The sequence below is a fragment of the Bombus vosnesenskii genome, unplaced genomic scaffold (assembly GCF_011952255.1).
Source record: "Bombus vosnesenskii isolate JDL3184/JDL3185 unplaced genomic scaffold, Bvos_JDL3184-5_v1.1 scf7180000013270, whole genome shotgun sequence".
NCBI lineage: Eukaryota > Metazoa > Arthropoda > Insecta > Hymenoptera > Apidae > Bombus > Bombus vosnesenskii.
In genome coordinates, this window is record NW_022882928.1 from 986,781 (window position 1) to 1,010,234 (window position 23,454).

Below are 23,454 nucleotides of genomic sequence, written 5' to 3' on the forward strand. Positions count from 1 at the left end.
AACAAACGTCGGGGAACAAGCGGAGTCGATACGGCGCCTTTAGTGGCACATTGCGCGTGTCGTTTGCATAGAAACTACAGTTTATGGTCGCCTCTTCCGACGTTCGATGCTACGACTTCCGCTCTACGGATCCTATTGGCGGTTTCGGTAGCAAGCTCGGCAATTAGAAGCGCTCCGACCGCTGCCACGCCATAAACGTAAAACTGTTGGACGCCCACGCGTCGCGGCCACCTCGCGCGTGAAAGTCCAAGGGAATCGCGGCCATACGAGTTCGTCTCTCACCTGAACGTGGATAAAACCGTCGCGTCCTTACGGCGGCACGTCGAATTTACGATGGGAAGAACGCGAGAGACACTCGGGCTACGAGAGTGGACATCGCCGTGAAGAAACTCGTTCCAGTGACGGCCCCAATCGATGGAGAAAGTGGCCGTGGACTCGATCGTCGTTTTACCATTTCGAATCGGGATTCGCGTGCTTCTCCGTCACGTTCGAGGTTTATTAAACGGTCCGCGTGTGTGTTGACCCGAGAATGGATCGCAACGATTTAAAAATTAAAATTAAGGTAAAGCTTCGCGATACTGGATTTCAACGTCGAATCAATCACCTCTTAAGAGAGATGGATCGATCTTTTTGCCGGAATCGGCCCTTCCAACAGACACCTTCGAATCCCGAGTTACAGCCTCGTTATACCAGGTTAATGGAATTAGTTATCGGAAAGTTTGACGGAAAACAGAGGAGAGTGGTGGTGGTTGCGAGGCACAGCGATGGCTCATACACGTAATCCGTGATACAGAGCCCAATTTTTCGCACACTGCGTGCCGATGGTAGGGCGAACACGCGTTGGCTAAGTAAAATATTGATTTATTGAATATTGAATATTGAGGCAACTAAACGCTTCGAATAAAGCAAAAAAAAAAAAAAGAATAAAAAATAAAAAAAATAAAAAACAACGAGCGCGCACTATCGGGACAGGATTTTTTCCCGAAGGATGGAGGTTCTTTCGAAGCGATCGGAACGAAAACTGTATAACGCGGCGAATTTATATCGTCGATAAGATTTCTCGTCGCAAACCTCCGCAGACACTCGTCAACTCGATCGGGACTTTAAAACAATTTTGATATCTCATCTTTCGCGGAGGCAGAGCCCCAAAGCGTTCTTCGAGCCGCGAGCGAGCGAAATCTTTATCAGGTCGGGCGCCCCTAGAGGGGAGGGAGGGAGGGAGAAGGTGGAAGAAAACTTTTCAATTTCCGCGGAAAAAACCGCATTACCGTTCTCGGCCGATCGACGATTCAGCGATACGCGTCGTCGCCACGCTGTCGAAGGAACATTTATCACGAGACGGTTTATCAAAGGCTTATCTCGCGAAACCGAAACAATAATTCAGGAAAGTTGTCGCGCGTACAGACCGGTACAAAAGCGGCCGGGCAAACTTTGGCCACCGTTATTTGGGGATGTTATTACACGACGCTTCGCAAACCATCCGTCCTCTCTTCCATTCTCTCCTCCCTTAATCCGAATAAAAATGTCCCGTTGTTTGACAGCATTCGCCATGATATTTTTATTCGGATTAAACGCGATCGCGTGCCCGTTGAGGGACCGGCGCCGTGTTTACCAAAAACCTTTTTTACGCTTCTTTCCGCAAACATCCGAACGTTCTCGAAACTCGACGACGGCTCTTTTCCACTTTTTCACACCCGACTGTTGTCCCGGGACATCGTACCCACGCTCGTACGCATACACCAGCCTTAATTAAACTCGTTTCCAGGTTCGATATTAACTAAATCCGCGTCAATGTAAATTCCGACATGGTTGCGCCTCGCCGATACTCTCGCCCGCTGTTCTTCGGATAAATTAATATCGCGGAGGTGGCTGGAAACACGTGTTCCAGACGCCAACGAGGATTCACTAGCAAGTACATGCGATGTTCCTGCTGGCTACATACACCTGGATGTCCGTCCCCTGGGTATTAATATACTTTACATTAACCGGCGCACCGGTTCACCGCTGATCAACGTTCGAGAACAACTGTGCTTAATCCGTGTGTCCTTTAAACTCGAATAACGTAATCCCACGAAATCGTCTTGAAAGAAGAAGAGGCTGTAACTAACCGGTTGGCGGGTAGAAAATTTCCTGCGGCGCGGCGGATCGAGGGAGAACAAGGGCAAAAAGAGGGAACAAAAACGGGCTAGAGCGGCTCCGGAGGAGCGAAATCTGGAAGAGTGCTCGATCGATTCCTTGGGCGAGGGAGGAGCAATCCTTTTCTCTCGCGGTAGTCCACCTTTCGATCCAACGTTTCCCCTCTCTGTCCCTTTCCCGTCGCCTGCCCAGTTTCCCCCGGTTCCTTTCTCCCGTGGCCAAATAAATTAGTTGTCACGAAGGAGGAGAGCAGAAGCCGGCCAGCTGGCTGGCAGACGAACGATAAAATTACCCGAGCGAGCTTAGCGCCAAGGAACAAAGTTGAGCGTTTGCGGAAATGGTTTAAGGGCGCTCGCGAGGTTGCCGAGGTTAATTCGCTGCACGAATGGCCGTGGATTGGCCACAATTTGGCCAGTGAATGAAAACCGTTGGGGATGAACGATATTACGCGGCGGTGCCGCGAGGGCGCTCTACGTCGCGATGAAAGACCGTTTGATGGCTACAAAGCTCGGCGGCTGGCGAGTTCCAAAGGTAACGAAATTTATCGTCCCGTCGCCTAGACGGAAGACAGCAGAGAGGAAGAAGAATCGGCGCGAGGAGAGAAATAAATGGGCAGGGATAAGTTCGGTTTAAAACGTCGAAATTGAAATTCTACGTCATTGCGGCCTCGATAATTCCGTTTCCGGGGAACGGAAGTCGGCGTTGCGGAGCGCGCGCAGCTTCGTCGTCTCGCCGAGTGCAGATCGAGTGACACGTAGTTAGGAAGGTACCTCACCTAAATCTCGATGGCTGGCTTTTCTCGGAACCGGAGGTCCATAATTCTGCGAGAGCTCGCCCGACGGAAGGATTCCCAGGAAGAGTCCGTGGCCTTCGAATCGAACGAGTCTCCAAACGGAGGTGAAAAAATCAGGAGACAATGTAGAGGAAAAGGACGGAAGATAGAAGCCGCGAGAAGAAATGAAAAAATGGAGGAAAGCTACTTTTCAGTCGAGCGAAAAAGGCAGCACAGAGAAGCAGAATTATGCATGAAAAATAGCGGAGAAACGGAAGAAAACGGGAGAAACGATAGGATACGAATAGTCTGCAAACCAGGATTCGATGCTTCGGGAATGCAGAAATTCGCAGCAAAGAGACGCGAGAACGGAGGAAGATGCGATGCGCGTATACGGCCACGGGCGAAATCAGCATAGAAGCGACATTAATATCCATTATATTCCCTACTGGCGTCCTTCCCCGTCCGCCATCGTCCGTTCGTCTTCTTCCGTCCATTGCCGCAGAAACGGCACATCCGCGAACCGTTTCGTGATTTATAGAGAAAGTTTAGCCCCGTGATTACCCGACGAGGCCCGGTGTAGCGACAGTTGGCAACTCACCCACACACCGTTGTCGCGTCCGTAGCGAGCCACCCTTTCTCCTATTTTCCGTTATCTCGCTTTCCGTCATTCGCTCGAATTAGTCGAAATGCCGCGTTTCCGGTCACGTTGTTATCTGTTCCGGGCGAGCGTCGTAAAAATCCGAGCGATCTCGCCGGCAGACGACTCTCCAAGAGAATCGGCGGCAGACGCCTCGTGAGATTCTTAAGCGGTGCGCCGAAGCGTGGTTATTAGAAGCGATTCGTCCTCGAACGTTCGACTCGCGCGTAGAATTAAATTCGAATTTCTTCGAGCGAGGGATTGGGTACTTTGAAAACCAGCGACACACGTCTCGACGCATAGCGTAAACCCGATTCGATTCAATGTTCCCGAGAGAAGGTAACGTTTCCCGTGACAGAATCGGGACGCGAGACGGTACGGTCGGCGCGGGGAGAGCGCGTGCGCGTTACTCGATAAAAACGGTCACGGAGCGGATGACATTATTTGAGAGATAAACGGAATCCCCTGTTCATTTCGCATTCTTTCGGTTTCCAGCACGGTGAGCGCATCGCGTATCTGTCCCGGCCACGGAATTCTGTGTGCGCAGAGACGTCGGAATTGCCGCTGTCAGACGGCGTCTGGGCCGCGTAGTCGCGCAAGAAGGAAACGGACGAAAGCAATCCGTGCATAAACGATCGAGATATTTTCCTCTTTTGACCGCGAGATTAAACGCCGTGGCAAGAGCCACGAAAAAGCGGCTCGAGTTTCGGCCACGCCGAACGACGCAGGAATACGTTACGAGGCGATTATTTCGTCGTCATCGCGCGACGATAAACGAATTACGCGAGCTGCAGGGCGTGTAAAACTACGAAAATCATGGCATAGTCGTTGGTAAAGAGAGAGAGAGAGAGAGAGCACGGAGACGGGGTGTTTTTCGTGGTACGACACGTACCAGCGTCGAGAACGTAATGCCTTGCACACGGGATAATGCGGTCTCGGTGTCGTCGGTACTCTCTTCGTCTTCTTGTCGCGTGAACCGTCTCGTGCTCCGATGCAGATGCGCCAAAAACTACGTACTCTCTCGACGAGACCGCGCGCCACTCCTCCCCCTCCCCACCGTTAACCTCCCTTTCCTCCTTTCGCGTCGTCTTTATCCACCCCCGGAGCTCGAATCTCGCTCATTCCAACCAGATGTCGCGTTATGACTCTTGCACGAGCAACTACCGCCTACAATTCTCCTTGCGGCGTCTACGTTCGCCAGATGTCATGTAAAAAGTTCCGCGAGCTCGTCGCCTAAGAAGCCTTTCGCGATTCGTTACCGAGAGCGCGAGCGATGGTACTTGCGTCGCGCTTAAACGTTCGTGTACATTTAAATTTCGGAGTTAATGGCGTGTGGTCCGAGCAGCGAAATTGATGGAACACAAAGAGCAGAAGAGCACGCTGGGAAGAAACGCGAGAATCTGCCGAGCATTTGTAACACGGTATTATATTCTCTTTCCAGGCAGACTTTGCAGTTCCTCCTCGTCTTTCGGTAGGGTTATTCACGTTCGTATTCTCCGAGCAATGTGATATAGACAAAGCCGCGAAGTACCCTCCATCGAGGCGAACCATCGGTGGAAATACGGTTACTTAAAAAAGAAAAAAAAAATACTTAACTCGGTAGAGATAGGACTATTAAACCCCACACGATCCGACCGAGTCTCGTCGTTTTAATTGTTCGATTGATCGACGGAGAAGGAAACAAAGTACCACTTCGGTACCCGTCGATGCACGTTGTTACGAGTCTCGAAACACGGAATCCTTCAGCGACAACAGCACTCGGGCTACTTTGCACCCTTCTCCGGCGAAACGATATAAAGCTCGTCAACTTTCCCCCTAATTGATTCGTCTGTCCTTTATCTCTGGCCTTCTATCGTCGATAAAGCTCGTAGAGCAATCGTTACGTCACCCCGCCCACGAAACACGCGCGAGTCGTTTCCCCTCGATGACCAGCCCCTGGAGAAAGAAATTAGCCGTGAGTTAGCCCCATCCCCTACGAGTTAGCCGCTTGCCGGCACCGTTTACACGCGCGTGATTAATGTCCTTAACGTTGATCCCGCGATTTTAATAACCGTTCGCTCCCGGTCTGCGCGAATATTTACGAGTGCGGCTAATAGGAAGCGCGTTTAATGTCAGTTGCGTTGCGGAAATCGAGGAACGCGGGTGTCGAAGGTATCCCGCGGTGCGTAGACGCGCTCTTCCAAGGGAAAACACCGCTGGGCACCGCGGGGGTGCTCGGTGTTCGCGCCAAGAACGAAACTTTGATGAGATTCAAGCCACGTGACTGGCTGTCAGGTCGATGGGCAGGTCGATGGGCAGGTCGGGTGGAGCCGTGTCGCCGACACGTGTCGTGGCAATGTCTTTCTATCGCAACGATGAATTCGTTCAAAGGAAGATCGCTTTCTTTTTGACGATGGATTTTAATATGGGGACCGCTTCGGTCTTCTGAAAGCCTGTTCATATTGGGAGTCGATAGAACGAGATTAATTTTATTGGCTGGCAACGCCACCCCCTAAAGAGGAGGCGAGTGGGGATAAAAGGGCGCGCCACGGATGAAAGATTAATTCTCGTGGAAATTGGTTTTCCCTTAAATTAGAAGTTATTAATATCGTTGATAGAATAAAATATGAAAATGGTGCGACGGGAGAACGTATCGTAACAATAACCAGAATATCGATGTTGCGGATATACGACGACACACCCTTCCCCCACTAATTCCCCCGTTTAAAGCCGACGTCTCTGTAAATCATTCTATCATCCCGTTTCTGGCAACAACGAACGATTCCTCGCCGGTCTTTTTTCTTAGTAAAATCCGTAGATCGGCGAACAGTTGGGGAAAGTAACGAACAAAGGATTACAGTGGCCGTTGAATTTATCGACAACAAGGAATACTCGGGTCGCGAAACTATTCGAAACGGATCGGGCGGATCTCGGCGAACGCAGTTTCACAGCAAACGATAAGGAGAAGAGAGAGAAACGGTGGCTACCAAGGTTCGCCGTAAGCGTAGTTCGATTTTTTACGAGACGGTATTTCGCGCGGCCAACTTCTCCAACAAATTCTATTACACGGCCGGTGTAACGATCGTACCGCGGAACAGTAACGAAAACTTTCGCTCGGTCAGAACCGCAGCTCCGACTCTCTCGCTTAAAACAAGAGCGATTCGGAAGGAGCGAAAAAGTGAGAAACAAGAAAAACGAAAGAGATAGAAAAAAGACGCGCAGAGCGATCGTGCGAGGGATTTGGTTTAGGGTAGCGGTGATGGTCGAAAGAGAGAAAACGGAGACGAGTGCTCCTATCCCCGACACCGTTGGGCTACTTTTCCCCCTGGGTATTCGTCACCGAATTCGATGAAGCTGTATATAGAGCGACGCTTCCGGTGAACGGAGTTAATGCAATTCGACGCTGCCGGGCGATAAAGTTTTTAGCGTCGCGTCGGCCGCAATCGGCGTCGCGCGGCACGCTCGCAATTCTCTGCTGCCGATTTAGACTACGCCGTAAAACGAGGTTCGAGCGTCGCACGATTAATTTCGCGGTTGTTCTTCCGTGTGGAAACGCGTCCATTTTCCCTCACGAGCTACCTTTGTTGCCTCGACCCGATCTCTTTTCAAAAACCGTAAAAGTTGCGCCGGACGAGTGTCGTTGGTACGTTGGTTTAGTGCCTGGTGAATTTCACAGCCACTGTGCTTGCAAGAACTGTGGATTATTAGCGTTGGAATTCTCGCTACAGAGCAGAGACCTTTACGAGTCTAACAATAAGATCTTAGACAATTGTCCACGTCGCATCGTGCAGCAGATATTCAGCCACAATAACATCGCTGTTTGCCTCAACCATTTACCGCTGAAACGGCCGAAATTCCCTTTACACGCGATGAACAAGTCCGAATACGCTTTACGAAGTTCGTGCGAAAGTGTTAACGTAGGTTCAAACTTTATCAACGGAGAATCGGACGAATCGAGCGTCGTTACGAGCAATCCGGTTTCAGAATAGAACATTCTCGTGGCGCGAAAACTCGAGGAACGATATTTTTGGGTATTTGCGTATTGTATCTACGCCTCATCGCTTTCTATCTATGCTTGTGGTACGGAACGCGTCGAAAGACGTTCTTTGCGTGCAGTGTCAAAGAGCTTTTGCGCCATACTAAAGAAAGAAGCGAGAGAGCGCGGGCGACGAAGGAAGCTGAGACATCGCGTACAATCTCGGGACAAAGAGCTCGTCAACTGCATTTGCTTTGAGTCGCGACGGAACGGCGCTAAACACGTTGTAAACCCGCGAAACCGTGTTACTTACGTCCGCGCGTATGTAAACTCGCTGTATTACGCAGAGCTGCGCGATAGACGCCTGTTAAAAAGGATCTCCTGTCTCGGCGAATACCTCTCGAGATTTGATAAATTTCCTTGACGCGTTATACGAAGCGATGCGAGTATAGAATAACGCGACGTGGTGCCATTCGGTATTCACAATTCTGGAACAGAAAGGTTTTAACAAAAAACGTGAACTTACTATTTTTATATTTTTTTCGTTTTCGAATTAATCTTTGAATCGCCACGGTAGTAGTACACGCCACAGCGCGCTTAGGATAACACGCGGTTCGAAAAAAATGGCAGGTTCAACGAACCAGCTCGCCGAAGGGACGAACACATGGTGGACGACTCGATTCGAGCATAGTTAGAAGCGCGACGATACTAGAGGTGCCGTGGCAAACCCAGTTACCGGAATACGTAGGAGAAGTTGGTGGTAGACCGAAACTCGCGATAAACGCAAGCTCACGGGGACTCGAGGGATGAACGCGGCAGCCAAGGCGAGATCGAGAAGTTTCGCAACAAACAATAACAACAACAAGAACGACAACAACGGGAGGAGCGAGAGCGGTAACAACGGCGGCAACAGCCACGCTGCGAGTGCACGCGTCGACGATAATTACAACAATAACTGCAACTACACAGGTGGAGACGGAGGACCGCGCGGCTGGTTTAATTAGAATCCTCTCTGTCGCCCGGCTTAAACGTGGCCGCGCTTTGAGCCGCCCGTTAAACCCGCCAGACAACGGAACCGTAAAGTGCGGATAACGCGTCGCTCTACCACCATTCTCGCCGTGGCTCTTTCACCTTCCGCTCGATTCCACGCCATTCCGCCATCGTTCGTCCCCAAAATTCACGTCGGTCGCGCGTGTCTTTGCAAATTTTCTCCGACAAACTAACCCGTTTCGCGGCTGTTGCTCGCTTACGCCGGCTTGTTGCAGCGACGTGCGATTAATCAAGCTTCCTAATTAAGCGCATAATTAATATGGAGTCTCGCGCGGAATGGTCGCGCGGCCGCGAGTCTGTTGCGTAGAATAAATCACCGGCAGGATGTTATTAATTTCCGACGAAAATTGTCGCAGCAAAAACTACCGGCTAAGACGATCGATCACATTGACAGGGCGACTGCGTACGCTGGATTCTCGGCGCGGGACAACCGGATGAACCGGCACGAAACGAAGCTGCCTCGTTTCGACGTGAAACCATAGGGGAGAGAGTGTCGAATCGATATTTCTCGGGCGAACGAATAGAGACGCAGCGAGGTGCGTTTTAAAGGGACCAAGATGAGACACAGGGTTGCCCGGACGGGGGAAGAGCGGTTTCTTGTTTGCCGCGTCCATGTCAGGATGTTATTTGTCCTGGATACCCGTGGGATACGGTGACACAGCCCGTACATCGCGGTATCAAGCTGCCCCTTCCAGACCGTTCCTTTTGGTGGCCAGCACTCGAGACATGGAATTCCCTCCACGGCGACCCGATCACCGAAACTCGCGGTGCTCACCCTCGCTCCTCGGGGTAATATTTAATTTCTTGCCCGACTGATTTCCTCCGCCAAACCCTCCGAATACTTCCCCAAGGACTTGGAATCGCGCGTCTGCTGCGCCACCGACCGGCCTCCGCGTGATAAAATACCGAATGAACGCTCTTCTCCGAGGTATTGCCATTTTTTCCCCAGCCAATCTTCTGACCATTGGCCGCGTCACGTCTCCCTTTTCCGTGCTTTTCCTCTGGTCTACAGGATCGATCAGAGCCCGGTTGTACGTTCGAGTACGAAGGTTTGCTGGAGTAACCACGTATGGTAAGTTTCGTCTTATTTGCTGTAGGATTTTGCAACATTTACAAGAAATTGACTGACATCAGCGAAGGCTGCGTCGTCTGGCGTGGTGCGTTTCCCTGGTTAAGCTCGGGCCACTCTTCGAGAAACGTTCTGTACATTGTACTCGGTTATGCTCGATCCGTGTTTCAGTATTCGTCCTCCGGGAAACGCCGGACAGAATAAACGGACTTCTGCGATCTTACTCGTGTATTAAGAAACTACCTGACGCGTGTGCCTGTAGGATAGTTTATGGGAGAAAAAGGAAGCACGATTGACTCCACGAGAAACAAATTACACTCGAGTTGTCGTCTTGTCATGGGCGGACTTCTCTCTCGAGGGATGTACGCGATTGTCTCTCTTTACGTTCCCTTTATTCTCCGGCGCATAATTGATTCTCGAGCCGAGACTTAGTTTTCTTCCTCGAGTTTTTCAATGTCTAGCGAAGTGGAAGCAACGAAAATTCGGCGCACACGATATCAGCCTCATCCATGACTCACCCCGCTCTCACTCACGTCTCTTTCACATTCACTCGTTTCTCGTCTTCTCTTCTGTCTCCTTTCGTTTCCCAGCCCCTCCCCTTTCTTCTTCTTTTATCAACCTTTCGATGCACCCTCGTTTTACGCGCTACATTTGCTAATAACGAACGATAAACTCGCATGTTCACGACTGCGTCGCCAAGATACGCGGAGAATCAACCCCTAGTTGTTACGAAACTTCGTGATATTTCTGTGAATGCGGTCGCCCGACGACCACCCGCTTCCCTTGTCTTTCATCGAGAAATCTCGTGTCTCTTTCTTCTTCTCTAGCGTCGATCTCGGCTTTCAGTTGATTTTTCTAAGGACTGGACGATGAAATCGCGAGACATCCGGGACACAATGGGCTGGTTCGTGAAAAAGTTGCTTGCAAACTGTTTACACCGCGACATACGACGTGGAGGGCCTCTTTCATTCGAGAAGCTTTATACCCAGGGAAACCGTATAATTGTGGCACTCGCGGCTCTGCCGCTCGCGGAAATACTCGGGGAAAAGTTCGTCGTGGCTGCTCCGGCGAAACTTCGCCGTGGAAAATATCGCGGCGGTTAAAGACCGCGAAGAAGCCGCACCGGAGAGTTGGTACGATAGAAAGAGTCGTTGATGTTACTCGAGTTCTCCCGTGGAAAGAGCTTCGTTGTTGCCGTTTTTATTGTCGAGTCGTTTGCCAAAGAATCGTCGGATGGACGAGGAACTTCTTTACATCTTTGTCGGCCACGGCAGATACCTTGGCGCGAGGAGCGAGAGAGAGGTAGAGAGAGAGAGAGAGAGAGAGGAGAGAAGAATCTCGGAAAACATCTTTCTCCGCTTCAATTATAAATTTATTATTCGTCGCTTTCGGGCGTGAGTTTCGAATGAAAAATAAATCGGTAAAAGGATATTTATCTTTGAGAAGTAACTAACGATCCCGTGGGAGTTCTTCCCTGAACGTAAGATAGGTATAAAGCGTTCTAAACGATTTTGCGGTTAATAATGTCTTTCAAAATTAATGGCCTCCTCGGGTACCTCTTATGTTTCTTACATCTTCTATGGACAACGGAAAGTAGGTTATAGAAGTTCACGTTTCTCCATTCGACGACACGACGTTCGAGCTCGTTCCGGTTCTTGTCTTTCACGTTCATGGCCGAGAATTTTTCTTTGTCTTGGTTTAATTATCGCGTAATTACCTCTGCGAGTCTGGAAATGAATTTACCTCGCGTGTCCCAGGCGTCGTCTAATCCTAGCGAGGCGAAGGTTTTCGTTTGAAGAGTTGAAAAAGTCAGAAGGAATACAAGCGTCGACGAGATTCTCGCACCGACCTGGTATTTCCGCGTTTCTCGATTAACACCGCTCCGCTGATCGACGTAAATTCGGTATATTCGACAAAAGGAAAAGGGAGGATGATGCATGACACTGTCTCGTTATTGAGGCAAAAGATACAGCATGCGCTTCTAGAGAAGATAAACTTTTTTTCCTTTTTTGTACCTGGAGAAATCCTCATGGACACTCCGCTGCATTCTGGGGAAACAGCGCAGCAGTGTCGGACTCTTGCCGACTAAAATTCCGCGATGGCCTATCTACACGCGTTTGACAGGAGTGCCCCGGGACCTCTTGCGAATTACTGGCGGTGCACTTCCCGCGTCCTCTCGCTGAGCCAATCCTGTAAACTACCTAACTGATTAACTGTGGCGTTATGGGAGGCCATTGCCCCTAGGCTAGCCTCCCTGCTAGTCATCGCCCGAGGCGGGCGGCGGTAGCGCGGCCCCAGGCCACCTGACCGTCCTCCGGACAGGCCACCGTGTCACTCTCCGTTACGGTACTCTATAAGGGTGAGAGCTTCTTTTTCTCTGCCTTTCTGCCCGCTCATTTACCATCATAACTTGCTCGCGAAAGAAGCGAACAGCCTCGTACTCCTGCCGTCAAAAAGGTTTTTTTTTTACGTGGAGGAAATCTTCATAGACACCTTTGTTCCCTGCGGGGGAGGAGACACAAGGTAGTACCGGATTTTTACCGGCTAAAACCTCCACGAGTGGGACAATTAACAGTATATGGGGGAGTATATGGCCTTTTAATTGTCTTATAATACGAAAGGTAGGGGGGTCCTAAGCTCGCCATATGGAGAATTTTCGGAAAAACTTCCTGTAAGAAATTCAGGGACGGCGAGATTCGAACCCTCGAGAGACGCACTACCATCCAATCTGAGCTCAACGAGCGTAGCTGTCTTCCCCACCAGAGGAGATGAACCTGGCACGCAGACAAGTCCACCAGCTGGAATAATAGCGGTTCCCGTTTCGCTAACACCTTCCGCTTTATTTTCTTCTTGTCTACGCGTTCCTTTCCACGTCCCTCCGGTGTATCCACGGGCCAGAAAAATTCTCTTCTTTGTTTCGCGACTCGCTTTAAACTCGTACGCTTTACGAGGAGACGCGACGCTGCCTATGTTCCACTGCCAGCCAGAGAACGTTTGGATTCAAAGCACCGCCTAGACCTGAAGGTGTTACGAATTAAGACTCGCGAGATAATATTCTTTTCATTATCCATTTTCTCTCTAGCTTCGTTCTCTCTTTTTCCCTCTCTGACCAGAGCTCGCATTGACCTCGTGAAAATTCGTAGCTGCCGCTACGTAATAAATCTCGGAGCGGAAACGACGGTGGAAAGAAAGACAGGGCTCGAGACGAGGAGGAACGTGACGAGGGGGAGACGGGACGGGTCCAAATTGAAATAAACTTACGAGGCTTCTGCAAGGACTAGGGAATAATTCAGACTGGCTGCAAGGAGTTACAAGTTAGCCAATAAACGTCGGCCTCATAACTCCGCGAGCCGTAATGGATACAAGTGGCGGTTGTGTGCGCTTCTGCTCGACCCTCCGGCATCATCGCCATCCTCCGGTACTCTATGCCTCGTGTAAAACAAAGAAAGAGACTCTGGAGCTCTCTCTGTGCGGATGAAAGGAACAGCCAGCCCGCGAAACTATTAACGGACTCCGCCGATCGATAAGCCGCCGTTCATCCGTTCCGCGTTTCCGTTCCATTTTCTCGGAATCTCGGGATCTTGGCCATCTCGGCTGTGCCTGCTCTGGCAACTTTTCGCCCATATCTCCAACGTATACGGAATATTGGCGCGTATATTTTTTCGAACGTCGCGAGAACATGCAAATGGCCGAAAGCTGGAACGAAAGCGACGCTACTCCCTTTCCGGATGAAGAAATGAGAACGCTTCGAAACATTCTCCAGCTTCGAACGGTAATGCGATCTGTTTGTTTCTCTGGCGGAAGTACGGTAACTTGGAACGAGCCACTGCTTCTTTTTTTCATTTCGCAGATACACGTACTCTGAGGAGCAAGCTAGCACCAGTCTTTCATTCAAATAAAACGCTTTATCAAGATGGCAGAAACGATCGTCTCTAACGAGGTATCTCTATGTCTGACAAACATCGCCAAGACAATAGACACTGTATTCAAAATAAAATATGCAAAGTGATTTTTCTATCGCTGTACAGATTATTCCTGGTGAAAACTTTCACCGGCAACGACAAAAGTTGTCGCAAATAACCACAAAGTCGTGCAATCGTGCACGCCTCGCGATTGTTCCGCCGCGGCGAAAGTCGGCGGAGAACGGAACCCGAGTAATACGCCGGAATATCCAGAAGGGTTTCTATTGCCTGGAGGATTATTGGCTTTTACCAGAGTCCGTCGCGAGCCAAGACGCGGCTCACGTTGTACTCGCGTCCCATTTGGCAGCGCAGTTTCAATTCGATGCGCCGCGCGCATCTCGTGGATACTCGTCCACCGTATTCTCAACTTCTCATCTTTCCTCCTTCTTCCTCTATGCGTTTCTGGCTTAGATGTTGCTCGCGGTCTCGAAACTGCAAACTGTCTGACCCGCGGACTCTTTGTTTCGATCATCGGTTTATTTCTCCGACTGCTTCGCGTTTTCTTTGGCCGTGATTCCGTGGAACGAAACAGTCCGAGTTTCTTTTCATACGCCCGGCAGCAGTTTCGTTAAACGATTCGGTGGACGATGACAAAGAGGTTTGTCGAAAGTTGTCCGAAAATTTCGTATTTGTCGCTCGACGATAAAATATCGCGGATTTAAGCATGGCGTATTTCATGCCGGAGGAAGAAAAGTCGAAGGAAACTGAGACGATCGCAGGAACGAACGTATCGATCTTCCGTGGCACAAAATTTCTATTTCGACGCGCCTTTGTGCATAGAATCGACTGGACGTATCTGGAACGTCGAATCGCTTCGACGAGCTCGCCGGCTCGATTGATCGAAGATTCTAGCAATCCGTGTCGCGTAATGCCCGTATCGGAGTTCGGGGGTTGCTACGTGTCGGTTCTGCCGCTTTAACCCCGTAGTTTGCTATTTGTAGCCGCAGTTCATACGGGCAGGTATCGAGCACACAGCCTCGCATATCGGAACAGCCGGTTATAATGCAGATTGAATCGGTGAGCGCGAGCGGCGGCGCGCGCGTTCGAGCCAACAAGCGGCTGGACCGTGGAGTGTCATTTGGAAACCGTAGCACGGCTCATAATTGAACCGACAGTACAGCCACGGACATCGTTTACGACGGAATAACTAGCTGGCGATAATGGCACGTTGTACGAAAAATTCGGCAAATGATCGTAGTTGGCAAAAAATCGAATCTGCTTATCGAGATGTACATTGGTGTTCGTTAATGTAGATCGTTAGTAATCGAATCGCGTGTATCGACGATTTTAGGCAATAGGAAAAATTAGCAAAGATAGCAGAGATGAGTGAAAATAGTACAAATTTTGGAACGATATAACGACGTGTTAGAGAATCTTTTTTTAAATCGATGCCCGTCAACGTCGCATAACAAACAATTATCGCAGCCGCGTATCGACGGTTTACTAATCAAAATTGTTGTAGCGTAATCAAATTTATCCCGAATCCGTTATCGAATCATTACTAATTATGACCTAATTAACCGCGGATATTGTTCGAATAAATATATTATCAATCACAGTTCCGATTTCTAGGAATTACGCCCGCATATATTTAACCGAATGCCGATCGACGACGCTATATTTGCATCGGATCAATCGAACGCGGCTTCATTATCCGCCAATCATTTTTCTATAGAAATCAATTATATCGTTGCCGGCGATTCTGACAAACGATCGATTGATTATCGTCTGTCCTGCTCCCTCTCTTCTATGTTCTCTCTTGCCCTTTCCCTCTGCCGTTCGTTTCTGTTCCTCTCGGTAACGTATGATCTCGCGGCGGAAAAATAGCGACCGCTCGTTGCCGGGTAAAAAAAAAAAAAAAAAAATTAACTGAGCCGCGGGGCGTAGCGTCGAGAGAGCGGAAAAATGTTGCGGCTTCCAGCGGAACGGGGGCTCGTCGAAATTAATGGAGATTCGATCCGCGAATAGGACCGGGCTGCTGGCAGTGTATTTACGCGCGCTCGCGTGTATTCGCCATCCACGGGGAAACGTTAATGTCGAAACCAACACGGTCGGTTACGAGACGGGTACGAGACGTCGATATCATTGAACTCGTTATCGGCCAAGTCGAGCGTGTTAGATGCGAGACCCAAAGGACACGCTGCCACATAATTAATAGAGTTATTATTTGTCAGCCGATGACGCTTTGTTAACGCAAATTAAAATCCTATATTTTCCCGTACGTTTCATCCCCGATTCTCTCAATCCCCAACTTGCACTCTGTGTTCCCAACTTTTCCACCGTGCCACGCCATTCGATCTGTTTTCGTAGTATCGCTTTTCCACAGGAATCAGGCGTAAAGTTCGCTGTTTGTCGCGTAAACATTTACTTGCCAAGTTATTAATAACCCAAACGCTGTACAACCGGCGATGGTTTTTCCAGCCCACGGCCGTAATACCTATGGCAATCGAAAAGTACACAACGATAACACCAATGCACGAGCTAATTTGTTCCCGTCGGCGAGCAACGAGTCGATTGCATTCGGCTGAAAAACGCGTCGTAGTTCTTTCAATTAGCAGTCTCGTACGTGGGTAAACATCCACGTAACGACGATTTCGAGGGCGTTCGGCTGCTTCGTACGTCCTACATCAACCTGCAAAGTCTAAGAAATAACCAGTCATTTTTCGCGACGCTTCTAGTGAATACGAACGACGTCAGATGTTCGGTTGCGGCGGCGCGAGATTTCCAGCATGCCGAAACCGGCTGTTTCTGAAAATGTTTCGCTAAATATTTCATCGCGGGAAACAGCGGTAAACAGGATCGTGCGCGGACTCTCTTCCAGAATAACTGTTTTCTTTTAGAAGGTGGCTGGCGTCGTTGCAGCGGCGCGTGCACACGCCCTCCGGTTCATAAATATACACGCGATTCGAGAAGTACGGCTCTGCTCGCCGCGCAGCGCCGTGTCCCGTATGCACGACACTATAGCTACTTGGCATACATAATCGAAGAAACCGTAGGCATCCCGGCGTGGTTCTTTAAATTTACCTACCGCTTGAAAAACGTGGTCGCGCCAGCTTTCGCGCGTCTTAAACACCCTCGGCGTTTTCCCGTTTGTTTCTCTTGGCCGAGACTGTTCGGACGATCTGTTGCGAGCTTTTTTGCACAAACGATACAGTGTAACAGTGGCAATAGCTGTTAGATTAAGTTAGTCAGATAACGATTATTATGGAAAAGTTGGCGCAATACCGTTCGCTCGTTATCGCTTTCCGATGAAGCGATTTCTCGTTAGCCGGAGATGGCAGGAAAAAAACAATTATTAATTTCATATACTTATAGGGAAACGCGTTATTTACGGTCAACGGTAATAATAATCGATGCGGCGGTGCTGTGAGATTCGAACAATTTGTCAGACTTACGGCAGCCTATTTCCATTCCGGAAAATGGGGCACGTTCGTATAAACGGCGCGGCGTGCCAATAAAAATAACCGCGGTTCGGGAAAAAAGACTTTGCTCGATTAATTGCCCCGTGGAAACCGGCGAAACGTGGAAAAAGGAGAAGCCGTATAACCGAACGAGCCTGATAACAGAGGAAGGAATGTGGGTAAACGAAAAATTCGAGCGAAAGAGAGCGAGGGAGGGTGTAAGAAATGCAGCGACGCCGCCGATGGCAGCTGCGTTAACGCGATAAGTCGGATTCCGCGGGCTAATGAAAGGGCTGACGATCGGTTCACGATGATCGATCGCCGATATTTCTGGAAGCGACGCGACGCGGGGAAGACGTACCGCCTTATCGCGATATCGAGTAATTTACAGGGGGGGCACGTAATGGAGATTCCTGAGGCCCGGGGATTGACTGGTCCGATAAATTGCCATAAGGCGTACAAAGGGCGTCGGAGAACGAAGGGTGCGTCTGGCTGCTAACGAACGACGGAATGGCATCGCGGGACGCGTCCTTAATAATGCCGGAGTGCAGTTAGCGACACGTTTCCGTGGCCCCTCCGAAAATGCTACGGACGCAGAAGAATGCGAATGTGAAGGGAGGCGTTTGCACTGTTGGCAGGGTGTGGGATCGATCGTTCGCTCGACCGTCGCACGACAAAAGTACAATCGATACGTTTTGCTCTAACGCGGGATTAAAGATCGATGGAGACGGTGACAATGGAGCTGGCTATAGAGTTCCGTAAACGTACGCTTTGCCCGTATCACCGCGACACACGAAACCGACCCCCGTGACAGTGACACGATCGCCCGCGCCATCCCCTTTCCGGAAAACTTTACGATCAAGTTTCTTCTGGAAAAGCCGATACCTCTTATGGCCACTGTACGAAGTTCGTTAAACTAGGATTTAAGAGCGTTCAAGGTATATACGAGTTCCATTCGTAGATCATTGGATTATGGACGATTGCTCTCGAAAGAAGATCGCCATTACCCTATCCCTCGTCTCGCAAAATCTCCCAGCAGTGCTCTGCCCAAATACAGTCTTGGCAAACCCGGTCCCTCGATTCAATGGGCACAGTTGCCTTAATATAACGAGCATTAATATAATCTTGTCAGGGAGGACAAATCGCGCCCACGTTTCCTGGCCTGGACAAAAGCGCAGTTTCGTGAACGAGCGATTTTAAACACAATAAGGAGAGAGACGTCTCTTCTCTCTTCCTCTTTCCGTGTGTATCGTTGCGGCTCGTGCCACACCCCCAGCTCGTGGGGTCCCAGCCAACTCCGGGCCCCCATTATGCTCGGGACACAATCGCTAAATTGTCAGAATTACCGAAAGCAGCAAGGGGGCGGGCACGGAGCCGAGCTGGCACGAGGACATCTGTCGTGGCGTCAGCTGACGGATTCCTAGCCGGTTCCACGGGAAAACTTGTCCCCGTAGTTCCGTAATTAACTGGATGTCTCGCGCACGAGTCCGCCCTTCACAACTTCCGCCGCGAGTCGTTCGCATTATCTCGGTCGCGTACAGCCTGTTATCGATGCCATTGTTCCGCGAGACTACGACGAGAACGCGATTCCCGCCTCGTCTCCGTCCTTCGCGTCTTCGAAACAATGCCGACGACGGTACGTCGATCTTACGCGGAGAACTAGTGTCTCTTTGACGAACCCTCGCCTACGTTTCTCCTATAAAACGTTCGCTTTAATTATCCCTTTTGTCCAAGCTGTTCGTCTAATCGCGTTATATATACACGTATATCTTTAAGCAAGTATTAAGTTAAGAAAATTTCTACCTAGTTGATCGAAACGATCGCTTGCATATAACTTTTGAATAAGTTTTGTAGAAATTACGTTAAACTGCTATACTCGATGAATGTTACACGCAGAGTTGAACGTTCCGTTAAAGGAATTCCAAATATTTCTCCTTCGTTCTCTTTATATCCAACTACCATTCTACTCGCTCGAACGATTCGTTATGCGATACAAGTTGGCGAAAGAAACTACGAACTTTCCAAACAATCGAATATTTTACGGTGTAACGAAACGAGTGTCGAACGCGAGCTTCGTCTCAACACGTTTCTACGTTCAACGAGAATTTGCATTTCACGAGCGTTAACGCCTGATAAGAACTACCCTGCATTTCAGGCTATTGCCAAACAACGTCTAGTACAAATTGCAACGACGTATTCCGTGCGAACGCTAAACAGGAAACGGACACGACCATCCGGTGAAAACGGTCGGAAGAGCGTGGTGTATCGCGCGTCCGTGTGGCTTGAGCGTTTAGAGACGAAATTTGCAAAGGGTCGAGCGACCGTTAACGAAGGAATTCAAACGCTTTACGTGCACGAGCGAGCGGTAGGGAAAGAAATTACGACGATGGCAGGCGTAAGAGCATCCTTTTCCCCAGGGGGATTATAATATTCGCAGAAAGACACGAGGTGACCGCGTAGGTCGGTGTTACTGGAAGCGTTGATGGCAGTCTCACGGTGGGGAACGCGTCCGATGCTCGGTCCAGACTTTACGAGGGTCAAGCATTTTCTAATTAAGCCGGTCCTAGCGCGTAAAACGTTGTGCCACCGCTCGAGCAGCGGCCTCGCCACTTCAAGGACCGTTCTCGCCACCGTTTCGCCGAGGGTTAATTCACTCAGCCACCCTCCGGCGATAAACAGGCGTCGGAATACCGCTCCGTAGAGACTCGTCCACTTGGTGAAACCGTGAAATCGCGACGGAAATCGTCGTTGCAGGCGACCATTGCGAACCTCGTCCACGCGCCATCAAAAAGAACAACACTCTTTCGTTCGTTTCTTCTTTGAAAAGGAAGAAGCTTTCTTTGGAGAAGAGAAGTTCGGATGAAACGAGTGTTCGAAACGTTTAAAACAACGAATCGCCTCTCATCGAATGCGGCATTCGTCGACCTTAAACCGCCGCAAATTTCCAACTTCGCAGACCGTCGAACGTTAGCTACGCTTTGACAATCCACTCAAGCGTGGTTCAGGATTCGAACAATCTTTCGGAGATTCGATTTGGCGCGCACGCGACGCGGGGATCGAGCGTGGAAACGCAGCGGCGAGCGTACGTCATCGTCAAACAAAACCAGTTGAATTTTCCCGTTCTATTTTCGCGCGATACGCGGTTCGCGTCGAGAGTGTGGTCGCTTTTCGAAATATTCGTTAGCCCCGTGGCCGTTGACCGACCAGAGTGTAGGTGAAATATTTACTTACAGACGGTCAACAAATTATTTTACAGCGCAGTTGTGCAGCTGAAAGAGGATTGTAGGGGGTGGTGAAGGGCCACGGGGATCGGACAAATTCGCGGAATAACCGGGCCCAGAGCGGGGCGCGTTCGAAACGTCTATTAGCCGCGCCCTCGTTAGTGTCTATTTCATCTACAAACTTTATTCGCGTCGCACGGAAATCGAATTACGCGTGTCGGGCAGCCGCGCGGTTCGTATCGATGGCGCATGGATTCTCATGCCGGTTGAAATGTTAATGAACGATGGAAATATAACGACGCACGGGGGGTTAAAGCTGAGCGGGGCAGGTGAGCGACGACCGAGGGCTGGTTTGGGTAGAGATGTGCGGTGCATGCTCGGGAGAATGGAAACGAGTGTCGAGGCAGCGGGTAGTTAGTCGGGTCGGTAAATTACGCGGGGGCGGTAGGACGCGTGGCAGATGAGAATGGAAAATTAGCGAAACGGGGGATGCGGCGCTATCGTAGGCGCCATCCGTGCGTTTGTTTATTATTTACATCGATATATTTCACGCAGGGTGAGAGCGTGTGCTCGCCACGCATGAAGACATCCATCGGTGCAACACGATCACCTGGCGATTCGTGAAAACGAAACAACCAACGAGAAGCAACGTGAAAAGGGAGAGAAATGGATGCCGGGGCAACGGGGAGAGGAAGGTAATTATCGGTGGTCCCTGGCGATACGCTCGTGGCGTTTCATTACGTTTTTTAATTAACTTTTACCCGGCCCGAGAATATATATCGGCCGGCAACAGCAACCGCCCACATATTCGTACGTTTATGCATGGATTCACCGTGTCCATTTGTTTTCTTTCGCGATCGCTATTTATTTTTTTCGCTTGCCAGTCAGTCGTCGTAACAGTGCCGGCGGGCTCCGAGTCGAGCCGGCACGACGCGACGCGGCGAACCAAGAGAACGCTTTCGTTCCGGCCAATTTCAGGGGTAGCGCTCCTCCGATGACTTCTACGGGGATTTAATTAATTCGTTCTCTTACCAAACGACCTCCTTCGAGCCAGGCTTTTAAGCCTGCTCCACGGAATCGTCTTTCCAATGATCCTCTTCTTTCTTCCGTGTAATTAAGAAAACAACTGCGAGGGAAACAAGGCGAAATCGTGAACGGTTGATGCTCGATCGCCAAGGGTAGAAAAGAAACGGAGCAAGCAAACGGTCATCGTGAAAGGGATCGACGAGGGGAAGAACGGTGGAAAGGAGCTACAGAAGGGTCATTCAGCGGAGGATTATTAAGTAAGAGTTCCTTTGGTTCGAAGCCTCGAGGAAGAAAGGGATTAAGCGGACGCTCGTCTCCTTTTGTACATGTGACTTTCCAATTAAACCTAAACTATCCGTTTAAGTAGGTCAAGATGGCAGTTTCAATTTCTTCTCCGCCATCGATACCGTTGCAACCGCCAAAATAGTTTCCAATGAATGTCAATTTTTCGTTGAACGCGGTTCAATGGCGCGTAACGTTTTCTGCCTTACACCGAGAGGATTAACAAGTTCGTCTGTTTTTGTGTACAGGTTAGCGCAATCGCAAATACAACGATCGTTCAGCTCCACTGGCCCTGCAGCTAATTTTTCCAACGACGTAATCAGACTTACAGCAAGTGAAGCGACGTCGTCGTTTCAGGTGTTTCCCCGTGACCGGTCAGACGTAGATGCGTTCGTTAAACTCGAAACGTGACTGCACCGGTCGATAGAGAGAGGGACAGAAGCGGGATCGAAGATGCGAGAGAACGCGGAGAGCTGAAAATCCGCATATTCACAAAGAGCACGCACTCGCCTAATCGCATTAACAGGCGATGGGGATCGGTCAAAGGACTTCTTTCCGCTGTTCCGGTGAGTTTCAATCCTAGCTACGTCTTTCTACAGGGTGTCTTGAAAGTGGAATGTATCGACGCGAAGTTTGTTGTTTTCCGTTTTCATCTGGAAACGTAATAATCGTTATAAAATTTGAAAGCTCGAGTACGTATCGCACTTCGCGCGATATTCTCGTATTTCTTAGAGTAAGTGTACCAGGAGATGTACCTGGGTATAAGCGATTCGTAGTAAAGGTCGATACGAACGACATTTCTTATCCTCACTTTCGGAACACCCCGTACGTCGACTATTTGTCGATCAATGAACGTCGACCACTCGATGGTTCCGTTGTCGAACGACCACAAGAGCGTCCGCGAGTTTTCATATTTTCACGCTAAATTTATCCCATCGCTCGACCGCACAATGCGTCGCGTCTAAACGGTCGCTTTTCCGGTGGATTTTGGCCACTATAGCCATTGACGGATTACCATCGCCCTCGGAGTCTTCCACCCTCTGCCTTTCAAGTTCTTAACCGCGGAGCTGTCTTCCCAAAGACGACAGGCCTGCTTTTTTGAATATTCACCTTGTAAAACGCTGATGAGAATCGTTTAAGGCGATCATTGTTCGCGAACGAAAAAATACGTCAGTTTTTCTGTGACCAACTACCGAGTGCCATTCTTTCTCCTTGCGATTGCCACTCGTCCGACGGCTCACCCCCTTAGCCTCGACGCTTTGATCCCTGTTTCGCTTTCTTCTTTCCCTCGACCTTTCTGTTCCCCCAATAATTCGATCAACGTGCTGTCACTCTTTGCTACGGAAAATCTCTTTTAAAAGATGGAATACAAATGCGTTTTGTAGATTTCTAAAAAGGCATTTCTGTCAGACGAGATAATTATCTTCCAACGTTTCCTCCATTTTACTGTCTTTATGCGATAAAGCGAAATATTCGAGTACATGAAAAACAAGTGGACAATCTGATTTCTCTGTAGCAGCATCGACGACTATTTCCAACAGACTGTCAAATCGTAGAAAGGGACACCCCGTTCGTAAGAACGTTCAGTGACTGGAAGTAGAACAAAGAACAAAAGAACTCCTAGCACTCTATCCCCCTCGATTCCGCGAAAGTCAAACGACCGCGTTCTACGTTTCGTTGCACCCTCCTCTCTGAATCTTCTTCCACTTCCACCTCTTTACTATTCGAGCGCACAAACTATTCCTTTCGACAACCTATATCCTATTCCACGGCGAATGGATACTAGTCGTGAATTCCCTTTTCTTCCTCCAACTTGTCCTCTTATCCACTACTCTGCTGCTGCGATGTCTTGCCGCGCCACTGAACTTCCGGCCGACTCCTCGACTGACCGTATTTCCACGCGGCTGACCTTCTTACTCCCTAAGACTTCAAAGACTCGT